Genomic DNA, 19952 nt, shown 5'->3' on the forward strand with positions numbered 1-19952 from the left:
ATGGAGACATCACTGGCCACAGCCAAAGAAACACCAAAGACATCCAAGAACTCTCTCCTATTGGTGATCATCCTTTTATGCTTCACTCTTTTCCAATCTGAAGTAGAGGGCTTCCATAACCTAAGTTGATTCTAACCTTGAAAATTCTAAACCTAACTCTGGAATTTCAAATTCCCGGTGTTTTTTCCCCATTGCTGTATTTGCTTTGCCTCAGAACATAACCTCTTTGTTTCTTACCCCAGACTTCAGAAGTGATTTCCAGTTTTGATCTGTCCAGATAGAAGGCTTCAACCGAAAGCCCTTTCTCTTGACATCAACAAGCTTTGATGAGATAAATTATTTACAACGATTCCTGGGGAACTGTTTTTTTAAAAATTATCATTATACTTTAAGTTCTGGGATACATGCACAGAACATGCAAGTTTGTTACATAGGTATACATGTGCCATGGTGGTTTGCTGCACCCATCAACCCGTCATCTAGGTTTCAAGCCCGTATACGTTAGGTATTTGTCCTAATGCTATCCCTCCCCTTCCCCGCCAACAGGCGCTATTCTGAGGAAACTGTTATCTGAAATAGCAAAAAAGGAAAAATGGCAATTTTATTTCTGGAACATCATGTGTTAAATAGAAAATATAAGTAAGCAGTTTCTTGCATTTGAGGTGCTGTAAAACAATATGACAAGGACTGCTATGGGAATGTAAAGTTTTCTGAAGGGAAATATGAAAAAACATTTGAGGGACCTTAAAAAATGTGCTTATCTACAAATTTTTCTTCTAGAAAGAAGTGAAAAAGCACTGAATATTTATTTATAAAATGATTGCATTGTAATTAATATAACCTAAGTGTTCCAAACAAGAATTAGATAAATAATAAGTGAAACCATTTAAAACTACTGATATAAAATTATTGTGTCATATACAATGTTGACCTACAAAGCAGCATTTGTATACGGTTCAACCTAATATATTTTGTGGGATGTTCATATGGTAGACTTCTATGCAATTATTGACAATCATATTTTTGAAGAATATATAATGTTTATGAATAAAATGTTGTATAAAAAAGGTAGGATGTTAAGGTAAGCATACAGCATGAGATCTCAATTTTATTTTATTAAAATACATGTTTGTGTATATATGTACCTACATGAACTGAAAAACGACTGGACAAAAACATTCATGTTAATAATAGTTCCCTGGGTGATTGAATTGTTCATTTTTGTTTTACTTTCACCTTTATACTTTTCTGTCTTTCCCAAAATTATGTGATTATAATGTATTTGTATTCTGTGTTTCCTCCTAAAGTCATATAGTAAGCATTTTTCATGTTGTTACAAGCTCTTTAAAATCATTTTAATGGAGTCACAATAAACTAGTCACTAGAATGACATCAATTGCTTAAATATCTGTCAATGATAGGTTTTTAGACTAATCCTTTCTTCTTTCCTTCCTTCCGTCCTTCCTTCCTTTTCTCCTTTCTTCATTTTCTCTCTCCCTTCTTTCTTCCTTCCTTCCTTCCTTCCTCCCTTTCTTTCTTCCTACTATAAACAATGCAAGATCCCCCTGTATTTTGAATTTTTCCATGAAATATATTCTTAGAAGGAAGTCACTGTTAGACATGAAGACAGCAGAGAGAGAATCACCTGGAAGCTAATGTTGCTGTGTACTCCCCGAGAGTCTCACTACTGAACCCTGTCCTGCTTTTGAAGTACCAGAAAGAGACTGTTTTAACACTGTTTCTTGTTGTTAATGGAAACACGATTATTTCCTACAGTTCTGATTCCAAAGCAGCAGCATTTTAAAAGCTCAGCTCAGGTGGAACAGCTTAGCATTTGCAATTCCTGCTAAACCTCAGAGAAAAACTCACTGAATCGGATAAAAACATCACCAGTCTGTCAACACACGTAACTTCCCAGTTTTTGTTCTTCCTCTTTGTTCCAGTAACATTTCTATAACTTGGGCTGCCCAGGGCTTGCTTGGCATATACCCACCTGGAAGCTCATGGGCGGAGGGGTTCAGAGTAAGAATATGTAACTGCTGAGTTACCCAGAGCCCTTTCATGTGTGAGAAAGTTCTGCTTGTAAGCTGTCAAGGATCATGGTCAGTGTGTGTTTTCTATTCACTGGTAAAATGTGGATTGGAGAAATACTGCCTTTTCCTTCAGAATGCTTTGGCGTCTGGACACATGACAAGCCTCAGAAGCTTTGATCTGCCTTCAAACTGGTCTCCTATCTTGTTTTTATTTGAACACAGAGAGTTTGAGGCAGTCAAAGGATACATAAAGGTGGCGTCCTTTGGCCTCCCTGATGTTTGGGAGGTAAACCACCTCCATCCCTCAGACCAGGATATAGTCATGTGAATTGGTATCTGCGGAGTGCCTGATGCAGCTGTGGGGCTGGGCCAAGCCAGCTGCAAAAGAACTTTGGGTGTGGGAAGGTTTCTTAGGTCATACTTACAGCTGTATGGCAAAGCCCAGGATAAAGTTGCTACTGCCTGCTGATTCATTCACAAGTACTTATTGAGCTTATTCTGCTATGTATTGGGTAATAGGCTGGACCTGCAAATAACATAAAACTGTTAACTATAGAGTAAAACAGCCTTCCTGCTTTCAAGGCACTCATAAGAATAAATGAGACAGTTAAGTAAATGGATCATTTAGAACCCAAGAGAGATGGTGATGCAAGAGGAATAAAGAGAGTGTTACAGGGACATAGAGGAAAAGCGCCAGGATTGAGGAAGCTTCTAGAGGAGGCGAGGCTGAGTTGGGAGTAAAAGGATAAGTGGTGTGTTGCTGCCAGGTGGTGAAAGGAAGGAAGAACCTTCCTTTCCATGGAGGAGCAGCCAACACTGCAGGTCTGAGGTTGGGGGCGGCTTCTCTCTGAATGTGTACCAAATACTGTTGCCTGTCCCCAGTCTGTGTCAGTGTCAGGTGCCTTTTCACTCACCGACGGTGGGGTGTGGCCGCCTTGTTTGTAGCCAAAAGTATCTGAATTCAATGGCTAGCAGTACTTTCTCTTACATCCGGATCTTTTTTTTCTTCATAGACTTTTAAAAGAACAATAACACAATTATTTCTAATTATGAAGGCAACTCATGCTTGTCATTAACATTTCAAGCAATACATAAAAATAGATGGAAGAAAGCATCCCCCTGACCCTTTAACCTAGAGGTCACCACTGTTAACATTTGGGGAGCATTCTTCCATATGCCCACAGAGAAACACTTCTATAGAAATGGCACACAGGGAAACATAACAGGCATGAATTGTACCAGGGCTGTGCAAGGCACTTGCCAGATAGCAGTAAACACAAAACACGGGGGCCCTGCCTAGTGAAGTTTCATATTCATCCTTTACTTAGGGCAGACTCCTGCGAAGGTAGAACTGCAAAACCCCATGTGGAATTGGAGCCCTTCCCATTATAGGGCCTTTGTACAAGCTGGCTTCTCTGCCTGGAGAGCTACCTATTCCCAATAGATATTTCTGTGATATATATAATTAATGAAAGTATGTTTTCTGCTGTGTGGATAAGACATTGATTCATTATTGTTTTTAATCAATGACATATTGCTAGCTTTTTAGCTTGTTTTACTTTTTTTCTAATAAACAATTCTGTAGCAAATATCCTTTTATATACATTTATCTTAGGATGAATTCCTAGAAGTGGAATTATGAGATTGAATGATATGTGCATTAAGTTTTTGGTACATGCTGTCTTTCTAAAAGTTTCTATCAACAGTATACAAAACACTATTTTCCATGCCCTCCCAAACACCAAATATCCGCAGTTTGCAAAACCTTCAACCAGCTGATGAAACTTTATTTTTATTTGTTTACTAGTGAGGTTGACCATTTTCCTTTTGTTCATTCATCTTTGCATGTCTCCTTTTCTGAATGTCCTCTTTATATCCTTTGCCTATTTTTTTTTCTAATGAGATACTGGTCCTTTTAATATTAATAATTTGCAAATGCTCTTTGTATACAATATTAAGAGCATTAATGCTTAGATTGCCATACATATTGCAATTTTTTCATCTCATTTGATGTTTTATTTTTATATTTTTTTTGCCATACAGATTCTAAATAAACAAAGTAAATTAATATAGTCACATCTAATCAATTTTATGGTTTTGTGTTTCTATGTCATCTGATTCATCCAGTTCTTATCATGGGACAAATGGAAAACATCCCCCTTGCCATCTTAAGGTTTGCTAAAAATCAACTGACAAAAGAGATTAATAGAAGAAAGGGCACACAAAGCTATCAACGTGTCTGGGAGTCATACAGAAGAGAAGAACTTAAAAATAATGGCCAGATGGTTGATGCTTTTCTACCATCCTGAAGTTCTAGAAAGAACACCTTGATGGATACTATGCTGAGTGCTTTACATGTATTATTAATAGCTCCTTTGACATTATACCAACCATTGGAAGTATACATTTCTCTTTTAAAGATAAGAGCACCAAAGCCCAGAGTAGCTAAGTAGCATGTCCAGGCGTTACCAGAAAGGGGTCCCGATTCAGACCCCAAGAAAGGGTTCTTGGATCTCACGCAAGAAAGAATTCCGGGTGAGTCCATAGAGTAACGTGAAAGCAAGTTTATTAGGAAAGTAAAGGAATAAAGAATGGCTACTTCACAGGCAGAGCAGCTCCAAGAGCCCCAAGAGCTGCTGGTTACACATTTCTATGGTTATTTCTTGATTATACGCAAAACAAGGGGTGGATTATTCATGCATTTTCTGGGAAAAGAGTGGACAATTCTCGGAGCTGAGGGTACTTCCCCTTTTTAGACCCTATGGGGTAACTTCTGGATGTTGTCATGCCATCTGTAAACTGTCATGGCACTGGTAGGAGTGTCTGTTAGCATGCTAATGCATTAAAGTTAACGTATAATAAGCCTTGAAGAGGACCAGAGGTTACGCTCATTGCCATCTTGGTTTTGGTGGTTTTTGGCTGGCTTCTTTTCCGCATCCTGTTTTATCAGCAAGGTCTTTATGACCTGTATCTTGTAAGTACCTCATATCTCATCCTGTGACTTATTTTGCCTAACTTCCTGGGAATGCAGCCCAGTAGATTTCAGCTTTATTTTACCCAGCTTTTATTCAAGATGGAGTTGCTCTGGTTCAAACATCTCTGACATAAGATCACACGGCTAATAAGTTACAGAAGCAGGAATTGAACCAGGACATTCTGACTTTGATCCCTGTGCTTTTTCCTTCATCCCGGGTTTTTCTCTCCTTTTTCTTTTAATTTTAAATGATAATAACTTTGCTATTTCTAATTATGAAATGCTCATGCTTATTACTAAAATTTCAAACAATACAGGAAACAAATCATTGTTGTTTTTATCACATCACGCCGCTTGTTCCCAACATGTTTTCTGAATTATCAATTCTTTCTTCGGAGAATTTGTCACCCTATTTCTACTCCCCCAACCTCTACTTTGAAGGTTATGTCCTTGTCTATTATATATTCTTTATAAAAATATATTTTTTGGGTAACTACTAAACAGGGAATAGGAAAAATTTATATAATTACCAGGCAATCTGGGTATTGTCAAGCGTGACCAAAGTACCTAGAAAAGTTAATAAGTGAGTGATTGTTTAATTACTTAACTACTAATGATTTTTCAGGAATTGAACCATTTGGTTTTGCACCTGAACCTTTTCTATTAAGTCGATTGGAAATAACCTGTGAGGCAGAAGAGTTTGAACTTCAAAGGTCATTGCATTAGGGTCATGATTATTGATCCCACCATGGGGTTACGCTGAAACATCGATGGGGATATTGACCAGCTAGTTATTTTAATGCATCCTCTTTTTAGTAGGCCTGGGTAGCACAGTGAGTGACAACAAATAAATAAATAAGTAAATAAATCTGTGTTTTCCAAATCCTGCCCCAAAGTGTAACTTTCTCTATAATCCGCTTATATTTTCTTTTAGCTGCAACCTTACTAGAAAAACCTTACTAGAAAAGCTTGACCATACATTAAATTTAAGTAAATAAATGATGAAAACCAGATTTTGAAAAATCTTTTGGTGCATAGCAATCATTTGTATTTGGGCATTCTCCCCACTTTTTTTTCCCAGCGCGCGTGCACACACACACACACACACACACACACACATTAATGCACACCCCAACCACTCCCATAATGTCTCCCTTCCCTCAACTAATTGGTTTGAAGATATTCAGCAAGAACTGGGGCATGAATAATTCAATAAGAGTTATTAGAAAGAAGCAACAGTAAGAAAATATTTTTTCTTGAACACATAGAGAAAATTTCTCATTATGAGAGCAGGGCCTGTGAGCAGTGTCAGAATCACCTGGAGAGCTTATTAAAACATGGATTGCTGGGCTTTACCCCCAGAGATTCTGATTTGGTGGGTCTAGATGGACTCTAAGAATTTGCATTTCTCACACGTTCCCATGTGCTGCAAATTGTGGTGGTTTTAAACTACGGCCACAAATTCTTCAATACTTCTTTGAGCTATTCTGTCCTTATGCCTCTGCTTCTCCACCTCTCCCATATTCACTTACCAAGGAGGCCTGCAGATTTTATCCTGTAAATGCATCTTATACCTGCTGACCCCTTGGCACCGCCACCATTGGCCAAATCCCTTCTTCTCTCACCTGAACTGTTGTTAATTTTGCCTATTTTCTTCCAAGCCTCTAATACTGCCCCTGCCTTAAATCCATCTACCACTCTGCAGACAGTGTGATCACCTCATATTAAAATCAATGCCCTCTTGCCTTTCTTTCCTGTGAAATTCTCATTCATCTTTTAAAACTCACTTAAGAAATTATCTCCTCAAGGAAGCCTTCCTTGAACCCTTAGCTTGACTAGATGGCTTCTTTCTGTCTTCTATATCCCCTGTTCACATTTTAAAATTATTTTCCCATTTATTGAAATGATTTGCAGTGGTTTTCTGCCATTAAAATGTAAATTCCTTCAGGCAGAAACCAGAGCTTACTCATCTTCCTACCACAACCTCCTAAGATAGTAACATAATAGTTGCTTAATAAACGTCAGATGACACTAACCAGTAATGCTGGATTAGGCAAGGAGGATATGTTAAGCACTCATTCATTCATTCAACAACTATTTATCGGGCATTTTTATGGGCAGATTTGTGTACCTCCCCTACCCCCATTGAATGTTTTGAAGTCTTAAATCCCAATATTTCAGACTGTGTATTTGGAGATAGGGGCTTTAAAAAGTAATGAAGTTAAAATGTGGCCATTGCAGTGAGCTCTACTCCAACTTTACTGGTGCCTTTATAAGAAGAGAAGATTGAGACACAAACCCAGGGAAAGAATGCCACCTATAAGCCAAGGAGAGAGGTCGCAGAAGAAACCAGTCCTACCGATACCTTGATCTCAGGTTTCTAGCCTCATGAACTATATGAAAATAAATTTCTGTTGTTTAAGTCCTCCATCTTTGTACTTTTTATGGCAGATCTAGCAAACTAATACAAGCACTTGTTATGTAGCAGATATTATTCTAGGTCATGGGGAGATTTAGATGAATCCTGCATACAAGGTTCCTGCTCACATGGAACTTGCCATCTTGTAAGTGTCTTTTATATATGAATGGCCATTTCATTAAACACAATAAATAGGCTTCCTATATCCAGCAATGGATATCACAATCAAATATCTGCTCTCAAGGAATTTGTGACCTAACTACAGAGACAATGCTTAACATGCATAGTAAAATGAAGAGACAACTTAAGACCAACTTAATTGAGGACAATTTGTCTTTAGGGATACTAAAATGAGGTGGGATTGTTTAGAACAAATTATATAGGGACATTTCCTATAAAGATTTCAAGGAGGGAGAACTTCAGAAAGGCAGGCTTAAACTGAGAGGAACGGGACCTGTTATCAGGGAAAAGATCAACATGGGCAAATGTATGGAGGAAGTTAGCCAGATGCCTTCATGAGGTAGAGTGGAGACTGTAGCAAGATCATCTTTTCGAACGTTGAGAGTTAGTAGCAGTCATTGCCACTGTTCTTGCGTATTTTCCGTAGCAAGCATTGTGTTAAATGCTTCATTTATAGACATTGCCTACTTTCATCTTTAAAGCAAAGCTACAAGTCGTTATTATTATTTTCAACATACAGGTCAAAGCCCATGACTCAAAGCAATAAAGCGATTATCTATGGCTATTACAGTTTGTCTGTTAAAAGAATAAAGAATAGATTATACCTACCCAATAACTGGTTAAAAAAATGGGAGATCATTTGGTAGAGGAAATAATAAAATGAAAGCCATAAAAAACTTGATCTGGTGGCCATTAGTAGGATGGTACAGATCAGTGGTTCTCAAACTTGGCTGCACATTAGAATTGCCTGGAGGGTTTTGAAAAGTCCTGATGTCCAGATTGTATTCCACTTCCCAAGAACTTTCCTAGACATCTTTAATATCCTGTCTCTTTCCTGTCTCCTCCTCTCCCATATACACACAGCCCTAATAGCAGTTTCTTCCACCTCTTCTATTTCCGTTACAGTTATTTTTATTTGATTTTGCCTATTTCTCCATATCATACTCTCTTAAAAATGTGATGCCCAATATGTACTTTCCTCTTGTAGCAAATCTACTGTACACTGTTCATCTCTTCATTTGTATTAATAGATTTAGAAGCAAGTTTCTTGAAATTTTCTCCCAGCTTTTTAAACATATGTGGAGAGCATCTCTCTCTCTCTCTCCCCCACCCCGCCCACCGGCTTTCTCTCTCTCCACCCCCATCCATCTAACTATGGTACTTGCAAGGAAGGGTACCTCTTGTACATATTGTAAATATGTAATCATCTCTTCTTAATTTACTGATGTCTCTGCATAGCTGCTTGATTTCTTACATCTATTGTAAACTTCTATTTGTCTGTCTGAGTTTGCTTTCTTACCCACTGAGTTCCCCAGGGGACAAGAGCCACACCTGTTTTATTTACCCTGGATATCACCAAGTAGTACAAAGCAACTTCACAGGTAGTAGTAAATATTTTTTCTGGAAAGATGTCAACAGCTTCTTGTACCAAAAGAAAGGCTAAGGGCTTGCATTGCCTAGCTGAGCATATTAGTTTTATCTTCAGTGTAAATTTTCATTTAAGATAGAAAACACAGCTGGCTGGGAGAAAGTTGTAGTTTTACTTTAGCCCACCAATGCTAGGCATGACCAGATGCTCTGTAATGGGGAGAGGCACGAGTTCTCTCTGAGCCTTTCGATCTGGCCTGCAGCACAATGATTCTGCCTGAATGATTCATCTCACTCCATTTCTACTTTCCTGCAAAGCAACACAATCAATCCTCTTAAACAGTGGTTCTCGATCCATTACCCCAGGATTTCATACAGACTGAAAATATAAATATGGTTAGGAAAAGTTTTGATAAATTAATGTAAGCAGGTCCATTATCTTGTGTTTTGGAAGGGAAAGGGAAGTTTGGGATGTGTTATTCCAACCCCTGCAGCTATCTCCAAGAGTAATCCTCTCTTAACCAACAACTGCTTGGCTCTGTTTTTGGAAATGTCCAATTGTATTTTTTTATTTGTTTCAGGGGTATGGAGATGTAGGATTGAGTCTACATCTATCTGGCACAATTTCAGTCTGAGATGCTCATGGGTCAGCAAATGACTTTGCCCTCCCTACATGTTGTTACTGAATCCCTAAAAGAAATAGAGATTTCAGAAAATCCTAGTGGGTATCTCTTGTTCTGATAGTCCTTAAGTTACTGGCCAAATATATTAAGAAGCAAATTTCAAATCAGAGTTCTACAAAACCCTAATAAACTGCTGACCAAGGAATCAGTGATTGATTCTATCAATACCAATAGGAAAACCACAGGAGAACCTGAGGGAACATTCTGAAGAAGATACCTAAATTTATAGCTAAGATAGTCATCCAAAGGGATTTGATTCTTTCTCTAAGAAGAACGGAAACATAGTTTGCCATCAAATCTTTCTATATTGCCTTTCCAGTAAAATGGAGAGGAAGACTTATAATTTCTCTTAAGTGTTCATTTTAGGCCTTGTTGTTTTACTTTTTAGAAATGTCCTAGACATTGCAAATAAAAAGAGTGAAGGATCACAGATCAATTAGCTGGGAAGTCAAAAATGAGAAGACTAGGGAACATCGATACTGGAAAATTTCACTTATCTGAGCAGCCAGCATCTAGGGGAAGCTGATGTTGAAGAGAGGATAAATACAAAGTGTTTCCTGGTGCCTTTAATAATGTGGCCATAGAAAGAACAAGCTAAAGAAATTCAGTCAAAGCCAGATAACAGCAACTTCTCATTGTTTTAAAAAGTAATAATAACCACAACACACTACGGGAGAAAGCTCCGGTAGTAACAATAAACAGAAGAGAAAAATGCGATACCCTTGAGACTTGGGGTTCTAAATGGCGATAATCACTTGCCAAAGATTACTGTGTGACTATTAACCACAACAATTCCCTTGGCCATCCAGCGAAAGCTGAGGAGTGTAAGAGCACCAGAAATTCACCGTGTGTGAAAGGTGGGGTTGTAATGCTCAAATACTCATAAGGCCTGAGCCCCATCACTAAGCTGAAAAGCATTTGTTTTCTTAAAACTGAATTATTGAATGTGGGGAAGGGCACAAGGGGCTGCCTTATTAGGAAAAAGAATTCATAATAATGGATTAGTTAAGTAATGAACAGTTCTCAATATGCTCTGAAATTAGAAAAACAAAATGCTAATTCTGTAAGGAAATCAACTCAAAACCAGGAACAGCAAATGTCATTATGATGTTCAATTGAATACATTGGTCATGAATGCTAACGTAATTGAACGGATGCAGATAGGCTGCAGAATTATACATTTCTCTCTAAGTTTTCATGGCCTGGTTTATTATTTTATTGGAGTGAGTCATGGCCATGTATGGTCTTCATACATCCAAAGCCTTCCTGAAGCCAGGGTGTAGCCACTAGCAGGCAACGCCTGCTGCAGCACTGAAATGAGTTACTAGCTATTTTTGCTGCCAAATAGGGGATGACTTTTCCCTAGATGTAAAGTAAGCAAGTGATAAAACTGCCCAGTCTGAGTTTTTATTGTGAATAAAAAGTGAAAATGACGTAACCATGAGGCAGCCCAGCATTTTAATAGAGGATCCAGGCAGTTTTAAAAAAATGATCCTATGGCATAATGGAGAACTTGATGCCATTGCTGGTAATTATGGTCCAGAGAGAGAAATAGTGAATAGGCTGAAAACTGTTAAATGTAAAGTTAGGGATGATAGTTATTTTTTGGATTATATTTATCTTTTAGGCTATGTCCTTTGGGATTGTTTTTTAGAAGCTGGTATTATCAATTTAAGCTTTAGCCTTTCCATCGAAATTTTATGAAAGACTCTAGCTCTGATAAAATTCTTATATTTATTCTTGTGTGTGCTATAGAGGAGTGGAGTGGATGGAGGGCAGAGAGGTTGCTTATGGTCAGATCCTGAGTTCGGCAAGATCTTTTCAAAACCAACAACAAGATTGTACAAGTTCACATGAATGTCACTGATTCATTTTTATTTTTAGCAGCTTTGTGTAGGTTGACATACAATAACTGCATATATTTAAAAATACATAATTTTTATACATTTTGATATATTCATACACCCATGAAAACTGTCACCATAATTAAGACAGTGAACATAACCATCACCTCTAAAAGTTTGAGTCCTTTTGTAATCCTTCCCTCTCTCCCCTCCTTACTCCACCCTCTATTCCCAGGCAACCACTGATCTGTCACTATAGATTAATTTGCATTTTCTAGAATTTTATAAAATGGAATCACATTTACTTCTTTTGCCTGGTTTATGTCCCTTAGCATAATAGTTTTGAAATTTACCTATATTTTTTATACGTGAATAGTTCATTCCTTTCTATTACATTTAATGAAAATGTATATCCCTTTTCATTGTAGGTAGTATTCCATTGTGTGGCTATACCAAAATTTGTTGATTTATTCACCTGTTGATAGATATTTGGGTTATTTCTATTTTTGGCAATTACAAATAAAGAGCCTAAGGACATTCATATACAGGTCATTGAATGAACATTTTTTTCTTTTTTTCTTGCAGGTAAATATCTGAGTGGAATGGTTGGATCATGGTAGGTATATGTTTAATTTTAAAATGATGATATGTTAAATTTTTTATTGAGTTCAGAATATATTAATATTTTTCTTGAGACTTCTATTGTGTGTGCATATATACATATAATTTTTAATATATAAAAAATATATATTTATGGAACACATGATATTTTGATATATGCATCTGATGTGTAATGATCAACTTAGGGCAATTAGGGTATCTGTCACTTCAGAGATTTATCATTTCTTTGTGTTGTGAACATTTCAAATCTTCTCTGCTAGCTACTTGGAAATATACAACACATTGTTGTTAACTATAGTCGCCCTGCTGTTCTGTTAAAAACTGAAACTTATTTCTTCTATCTAACTGTATGTTTATACCTATTAACCAACTATTCTTCAACTCCCCATTCCCGTCCCCAGCATCTGGTAGCCATCATTTTACTCTTATCTCTATGAGATCAACTCCCACATATGAATGAGAACATGCAATATTTGTCTTTCTGTGCTTGGCTTATTTCAGTTAACATAATGACTTCTGGTTCCATATACATTGCTGTAAATAACATGATTTCATTTTTTTATGGCAGAATAGTATTACATTATATAAACATATTACATTTTCTTTATCCATTTGTTGGTTGATAGGCACTTAGGTGGATTCTATATTTTTGCTACTGCAACCAGTGCTGCAATAAACATGGGGGTACAGGTATCCCTTTCATATGCTGACTTCCTTTCCTTTGGATGAGTACCCAGTAGTGGAATTTCCAAATCATATGGTAGTCCATTTTCTTTAGTTTTTTCGAGAAATCGCCATGCTGTTTTCTATAGTGGCTGAATTAATTTACGTCCCCACCAAAAGTGTATAAGAATTTCCTTTTCTCCACGTTCTTGCCAGCACCTGTTATTTTTTGTTTTTTAATAACAGCCATTCTAACTTGGATAAGATGAAATATAATCATGGTTTTGATTTGCATTTCCCTGATAATTAGTGATGTTGAACATTCTTTTATATACCTGTTGGCCACTTGTATGTCTTCGAGAACTGTCTTTTCATATCCTTTGACCATTAAAAATGTGATTATTTGTTTCAAGCAACTGTTGAGTTGTTTCAGTTCCTTGCATATTCTAGACATTAGTCCCTTGTCAGCTGAATAATTTGCAAATATTTTCTTCAATTCAACAAGTTGTCTCTTCACTCCGTTGATTGTTTCATTTGCTGTGCAGAAGCTTTTTCATTTAATATAGTCTCATTTATCTATTTTTCTTTTGGTCATTTGTGCTTTTGAAGTCTTAGCCATAATATCTTTGCTTGGACCAATGTCTTGAAGCATTTACCGTATGTTTTATTCTAGTAGTTTTATAGTTTTGGGTCTTATGTTTAAGTCTTTAATCTATTTTGAATTGAATTTTATGTATGGTGAGAGAAAGGGGTCCATTTTCATTCTCCTGCATATGGATACCTAATTTCTGCGGTACTATATATTAAATAGACCATCCTTTCCCTCAGGTGTATTTTTGGCAACTTTGTTGAGAATCAGTTTGCTGTAAATGAATAAATCTAATTCTGGCTTCTCTATTTTGTTCCACTGGTATATGTGTCTGTTTTTATACCAATATTATGCTACTTTAGTTACTACAGCCTTGCAACATATTTTAAAGTCAGGTAGTGTGATGCCTCCAACTTTGTTCCTTTTGCTCAGAATTGCTTTGGCTTTTTGGGCTCTTTCTTGGTTCCATACAGATTTTAGGATTATTCTTTCTATTTCTGTAAAAACTGACACTGGCATTTTGATAGGGCTTGCATTAAATATGTAGATTGCTTTAGGGAGTATGGACATTTTAGCAATATTCTTCCTATTCATGATCATGGGATATCTTTCCATTGTTCGTTGTTTTAATTTATTTTATCTATGTTTTGTAGTTTTTCTTGAGAGGACTTTTACCTCATTGTTAAATGTATTCCTAGGTATTTTTTGTTGTAGCTATGGTTAATGGGATTACCTTCATTTCTTTTTTCAGCTAGTTCATTATTGATGTTTAGAAATGCTACAAATTTTGTACGATGATTTTGGATTCTGCAATTTTACTGAATTTATCAGATCTAAGAGCTTTAAGTGGAGTCTTCAGTTTTTCTAGGTATAAGATCATGCCATCAGCAAAAAGAGAACAGTTTGAGTTCCTTTTTTCCAATTTGAGTGCTTTTGTTATGTCTTTCTCTTACCTGATTTCTCTGGCTAGAACTTCCAGTACTAAGTGAACAGGAGTGGCGAAAGTAGGCATACTTAGCTTGTTCCAGTTCTTAGAGGTAAGTCTTTGAGCTTTTCTTCATTCAGTATGATGTTAGCTATGGCTCGCTCGCTCACTCTCTCTCTCTCTCTCTCTCTCTCTCTCCCTCTCCCTCCGTCCCTCCCTCCGTCCCTCTCTCTCTCTCTCTCTCTCTCTCTCTCTCTCTCTCTCTCTCTCTCTCTCCTTTCTTTCAGTCTTACTCTGTCACCCAGACTGGAGTGCAGTGGTGCAATTTCGGCTCACTGCAACCTCCGCCTCCAGGGTTCAAGCAATTCTGCCACCTCAACCTCCAGAGTAACTGGGAATACAGGCATGCACCACCATGGCCAGCTAATTTTGTATTTTTAGTAGACACAGGGTTTCACCATGTTGGCCAGGCTGGGGTTTTTCATATGTGAACTTTATTATGTTAAAGTATGCTCCTTCTATGCCTTATCTGTTGAGAGTTTTTATCATAAAAGGAGGTTGAATCTTATAAAATAATTTTTCTGCACCAATTGAGATGATCATGTAGTTTTTGTCCTTCATTCTCTTGATGTGATCTGTTATGTTTATTGATTTGTATATGTTGATCCATCCTTGCATCCCTGAGGTAAATCCCACTTGATTATGATGTATTATACTTTTGATGTGCTATTTATTGCATTTGGTTTGCTAACATTTTGTTGAGAATTCTTTTCCTCTATGTTCAGAAGGGATATTTGCCTGTAGTTTCTCTTTTTGTTGTATCCTTGTTTAGTTTTGATATCAGGATAATGCTGGTCTCATAGGATGAGCTAGGGAGAATTCCCTCCCCTTCCATTGCTTGGAATAGTTTGAAGAGAATTGGTGTTAGTTCTTTCTGAAAGTTTGGCAGAATTTGGCAGTGAAGCTATCTGGTGCTGGGCTTTTCTTCATTGGGAGACTTTTAATTTCCTTTCTCTTAGAGATCTTTTACCAAATAATTACTGTGTTTCTTTGAAGGCATCATGTATCCTTGATTTTTCAGGTTGATCTGTTCAAGTTTTCTATTTCTTTCTGGTTCCATCTTGGTAAGTTGTATGTGTCCAGTAATTTATCTGTTTCTTCTAAAGTTATCCAGTTTGTTAGTGTTCATAGTTGTTCATATAGTCTCTGATGATCTTTCATATTTTTATTTTTTATTTTGTTTATTGGAGGCTTTGCTCTTTTATTCTTTGTTAGTGTAGCTAGTGATTTATTTTGTTTATCTTTCAGAAAATCAACTCTTTATTTTGTTGATCCTTTGTGTGTGTGTATGTGTCTGTGTGTGTTTTGTCTCTATTTCATGTAATTCTGCTCTGATCTTATTTCTTTCCTTCTACTACTTTTGGGCTTGGTTTGTTCTTGCTTTTCTAGTTCCTTAGGGTACATCATTAGGTTATTTATGTGAACCCTTTCTATCTTTTTAGTGTAGCTATTTATTGTTATAAACTTCTCTCTTAGCACTGTTTTTGCTGTCTCCCATAGATTTTGGTATGTTATGCTGCTATTTTCATTTGTTTTAAGAAATTTTGTTATTTCCTCCTTACTTTCTTCATTGCTCCACTGGTTGTTCAGAAGCATGTTTACTTTCCATGCATTTTTACAGTTTCTGAAGTTCCCATTGTTATTGATTTCTAGTTTTATTTCATTGTGGTCTGAGAAGATACTTGATATGATTTCAAATTTAAACATTTTTGAGACTTGTTTTGTGGCCTAACATATGGTCTGCCCTGGAGAATACTCTGTGTGCTGACGAGAAGAATATGTATTCTGTGGCTGTTAGATGAACTATTCTGTAAACGTCTGTCAGGTCTTTTGGTCTAAAGTCCAGTTTAAATCCAATGTTTCTTTGCTAATTTTCTGTTTACATGATCTGTCTATTGCTGACAGTGGAGTGTCCAAGTCCCCAACTATTTTTGTATGAATCTCTCCCTATAAATCTAATAATACTTGCTCAATGTACCTTGGTGCTCTAGTATTGGGTACATAGAACTGTTATATCTTCTTACTGAATTGATCCCTTTATCGTTATATATCATTATACACACACACAAACATGCACATGTGCACGTGCACACACACACACACACACACACACACCCCATTATGTATAAGGAGATCATTATATAATGATCTTCTTTGTCTATTTTTACTGTTTTTGACTTAAAATCCATTTAATCTGTTATTAGTATAGCTACTCCTGCTTACTTTTGGTTTCTGTTTGCCTGAAATATCTTTTTCCATCCCTTTATTTTCAGTCTATATGTATCTTTACAGGTGAAATGAAATTCTTGTAGGCAGCAGATGGTTGGGTTATGAGTTGTTTTTTTCTATGAAATTCATGCAGCCCATCTATATCTGTTACATAGAAAGTTTAATCTGTTTACATTTAAGGTTATTATTGGTATGTGGAGGCTTGTTCCTGTCATTTTATTAATTGATTTCTGGTTGTTTTATATATCATTTTTTCCCAATCTTAGTTTGTTTATTATTGTGTTTTGGTCACTCGCTATAGTGGTACCATTTGAGTTTTTTCTCTTCCTTATTTGGGTGTTTGCTCTGCCAGTGAGGGGATTTTATATTTTTGTGTGTTTTCATGATAGTGGAATTTGTCTTTTTACTTCAACGTTTAGGACACTCTATTAAACATTTCTTGTAGGGCTGGTCTAGTGGTGATGAATTCAGCTTTTGCTTGTCTGAGAAAGACTTTATTTATTCTGACTATGGTATTCTTCCCTGGCAGTTTCTTTTTTTTCTTTCAGCATTTTGAATATATCCTCTCATTCTCTCCTGACGTGTAAAGTTTCTACTGAGAAAACCACTGTTATTCTGATGGGGTTCCTTTATAACTAACTAGACACTTTTATCTTGCTGTCTTTAGAATTCTCACATTGTCTTTGACTTTCAAATGTTTGATTATAATGTGTCATGGGGAAAACCTTTTTGAGTTGCATCCATGTGAGGATCTCTGAGCTTCCCTGTATCTAGATGTGTAAATCTCATGCAAGACTATGGAAGTTTTTAGCTACTATTTTGTAAAATTGGTTTTCTCTACCTTTGATTGTTCTCTTTGCCTTCTAGGACACCAAAAACTTGAATATGTTGTCACTTTATGGTGTCCCATATAACACATAGGCTTGGTTCAGTCCTTTTCATTCTTTATTTTTGTCTGACTGTATTATTTCACAAGACCTATCTTTGAGTTCAGAAATTATTTATTCTGCTTTATCTTGTCTACTGTTGAAACTTTTGAATGTATTTTTATTTCATTCAATGAATTCTTCATTTCCAGAGTTTCTGTTTGGTTCTTTTTTGTGATATCTAGCTCTGTGGTAAATTTTTCGTTCATATCCTGAATTGTTTCTCTGATTTCTTTGTGTTATCTTGTTATTTTACATATATGTATATATATGATATTTAATATCATTATTTTGAATTCTTTCTCTGACATTTCATAGATTTCCCTTTTTTTGGATCTATTATTGGAGAATTACTGTGTTCCTTTGAAGGTGTCATGTTTCCTTGCTTTTTCATGTTTCTTTTGTCCTTACACAAGATATCTATGCATCTTATATAATCATCACTTCTTCTAATTTTATGGATTCACTGTTTCAGGAAAAGACTTTTTCTATAGATATATCTATAGTGTTGGTTGAGTTACAGACTTTGGCTTTGATTCTGGGTAGGAGGAGTGTAGACTTCAACTGTAATCAGCATCAGTGGTGTTTATGTTCCTCAGTGGTTTAGGCAGTGCATGTTAGTGGAGGCGATGGCATTTTGGTGAGATGGGGATGCCGGGTTGCCTAATGTTTGGGCACTAGTAATAGTGGCAGGCCAGGTATGCTAGTCTTTGGTTTCCTGGCCAGTACATACTGGCATCAGTGGTAGCAGGTTTGAGTGGGCCAGTTCTTGGACTTCCATGCAGTTTGCTTGGGTGCTTCCTGTGACAGCAGTGAGCCTGGCAGGCAAATTAGTGTATTCTTGGGTCCTTGGGTGATGTTCATGGTGTTGGCCATGGCAGGAGTGGTGGTGGACCAGACTTCATGCCCTGAGTGACACATGTGGGTGCCAGCAGTGGCACTGGCAGGGTGGGCAGGCCAGTCCACAGGTCTCTAGGTGGTGCATGTGAGGGCGTACTGGTGGCAGTGGTGGTGGCAGGCTGTGCAAGCTAGTCCTTGGGCCCCAGAGATGTGCACCTAGTTGGAGGCATCAGATGGAATAGGTCCATTCTCAGGTCCCTAGAGAAGATATATGCTGTGACCAGTGATTGCAGGTGGAATGGGCTGTTCTCTAGCCTTCTGATGATGCATGTAGGTACCTGTGGTGGTAAGTGGGATGGATAGATCCTAAGAGCCTTGAATAACATGCATGGGCACTGGCAATGGTGGTAGTGGCTAAGGCATGCGTGTCATCATGCTCCCTGATGCTGTGTGTGATTGCCAGATTCAGTGGCAGAATGAATCAATTTCCCAGGCCCTCAGATGGTATGTTAGGGCTCTAGTGATGATGGCAATGAACCAGACAAGTCTATCCATAGGCCTCTGCATGGCATGCATGGTCATCACTGCTGAAGTCTGTGAGTGGCATTGGCCTGTCCTTAGCCTTCCCTATGGTGCACATAGGTTCAGAGTGTGGTGGGTGGGGTGGATTGATTCTGAGGAACTCAGATTTGTTAAGGTTTGTTTATGGCACAGAAGATAGTCTGTTTTGATGACTATTCCATGTGTACTTGAAAAAAGTGTGTATTCTGCTGTTCTTTGATGGATTGATCTATAAATGTCAGTTAGGTCAACTTGGTTGACTATACTGCTCAACTCTTCTATATCCTTACTTAATTTTTGTCTACTTTTTCTATCAATTTTTGAAAGAAGAGTGTTGAAGACTTCAAATATAATTGTGGATTTGTCTATTTCTCCTTTAGGTATTTTTATCTTATTTGCATATTTTAATTTTTTTAAGAGACAGGATCTCACTTTGTCACTCAGGCTGGAGTGCAGTGGCACAATCGTACCTCATGGAACCCTCAAGTTCCTGGGCTATAGCAGTTCTCCTGTCTCAGCCTCCCAAGTAGCTAAGAATTTGGGTGTGTGACACCATGCCTGGCTAATTTTTAAAGCTTTTTTGTAGAGACAGGATCTGGCTATGTTGCCCAGGTTGGTCTCAACCACCTGATCTTAAGCAATGTTTCCACCTTGGCCTTCCAAAGTGCTGGAATTACAGATGTGAGTTACTGCATCTGGCATTTCTTTGTGGAGATCCAAAATATTTTTAAATCCTGTCATTAGGTTAATATGTCTTTAGGATGGTTATGTCTGTGTAGAAAATTGACCATTTTATTCTTATATATTGTTCCACTTTATCCTCTATAATATTCCTCATTCTTTTTTTTTTTTTTTTTTTTTTGAGACGGAGTTTCGCTCTTGTTACCCAGGCTGGAGTGCAATGGCGCGATCTCGGCTCACCGCAACCTCCGCCTCCTGGGTTCAGGCAATTCTCCTGCCTCAGCCTCCTGAGTAGCTGGGATTACAGGCACGCACCACCATGCCCAGCTAATTTTTTGTATTTTAGTAGAGACAGG

The 19952-nt window shown here is 37.3% G+C and overlaps 1 long non-coding RNA gene across 2 annotated transcripts in view; it reads left to right on the forward strand.

Annotated features, from left to right (window-relative positions):
• Positions 1-19952, forward strand: part of LOC128931370 (uncharacterized) — a 696873-nt gene that overhangs the window by 388474 nt on the left and 288447 nt on the right. For both annotated transcript variants that reach the window (XR_013532289.1, XR_013532290.1), the window contains exon 2: positions 12087-12117. This is a non-coding gene — a long non-coding RNA (uncharacterized LOC128931370). The remainder of the gene's footprint in view (positions 1-12086; positions 12118-19952) is intronic.

Source organism: Callithrix jacchus, chromosome 2 (assembly GCF_049354715.1).
Source record: "Callithrix jacchus isolate 240 chromosome 2, calJac240_pri, whole genome shotgun sequence".
NCBI lineage: Eukaryota > Metazoa > Chordata > Mammalia > Primates > Cebidae > Callithrix > Callithrix jacchus.